The following is a 1,185-nucleotide window of genomic DNA, read 5'->3' on the forward strand; positions in this document are numbered from 1 at the left end:
CTTACTCCGTGTCTTGAGAAAGGATAACCTAGAAGCTGCCGCTGGCCTTCTACCGCTCCTCAGTGAAGAGTGTGCTCTCCTGCTGCCTTGGTGTTTGGTACACACTACTGAGAACTGCCCCAAAAAAATCATTGGCTTCCCTCTGCTTACCTGGAAGCAATCACAGGTGACTCCTTGCACCCCACCCACCACATGTTCGACCTGCTGCCCTCTGGTTGGTCCATCAGGTCCCACACCTCCAGAAGCACAAACAGCATGGTCATCTCATAAATGAGATCAGTACAGTGATTCCAACAAGTGGATGTAAGACAGAGTGTACGGCTGCATTTTTCAGTATCATGGTGCCGGTAAACCATTTACATAAAAAACAATAATTAAAGATAATTAAAGAATTGAGACCTACAGATAGCTAGTGACTATAGCTAGTTATAAATAATAAAGTGTTAGCACACTTTATTATTTATTTTTTACTGACTAACTAACTTCTTTTTAAAATCACCCCCTGTAGGATTTGGAGTTTTGTTGATTTTGCACTGGCTTCACTTTTTACCCTGTTTGTCAGTTTACTTTACCTAAAACCACAAGACAAGACACTGATGCCAAAGGACACGTAGAAAAATAACAACAGGAGCATTTCTAAGCTCTTCAAAGTACTGGGTGTACTTAGGTATGGTTGTCTCTGCAGCACAGTTGCCCTTAATGATCCAGGGCCGAGTACGTATCAGTTTGTTTCAGCATCTCGCCTCCTTTCTTGGAGTGGATACCCTTTTGAAAAATGTTGTCTGTTCATTGGTTAGGAAGTGGCATACCGTTTTCACATATTTGTTATTTCAACTCAGATAGCCAAGTTTACTATGTCAATATGTCTATTTACTCTGGAGAAGGCTGTAAAGCTGAGAAATCTGTCCAGGATGGGTGGATCAATCAGTAGAGCTCACTTCTATCTGATGACAATACTGAATTGAGTTGCTCAGGATATCCTGAATCTTTCTGTCAGTAAGCGCTGCCGTTTTGTTAGCTGGCGTTCATAAAACTTTGATCTAACATTGTTTGACTCAGACACCTGGAAAATTAATCCTGACATGATGTGACAATATATTCAACCTGTTTAGAGGGAAAGTGATTTTTAGGACACGGAAGCCTAATATTAGCTGTTGTAATGTTAGCCCATAACCACCCGCCTCA

Source organism: Aulonocara stuartgranti (genome assembly GCF_965226115.1).
Source record: "Aulonocara stuartgranti genome assembly, chromosome: 1".
NCBI classification, from domain to species: Eukaryota; Metazoa; Chordata; class Actinopteri; order Cichliformes; family Cichlidae; genus Aulonocara; species Aulonocara stuartgranti.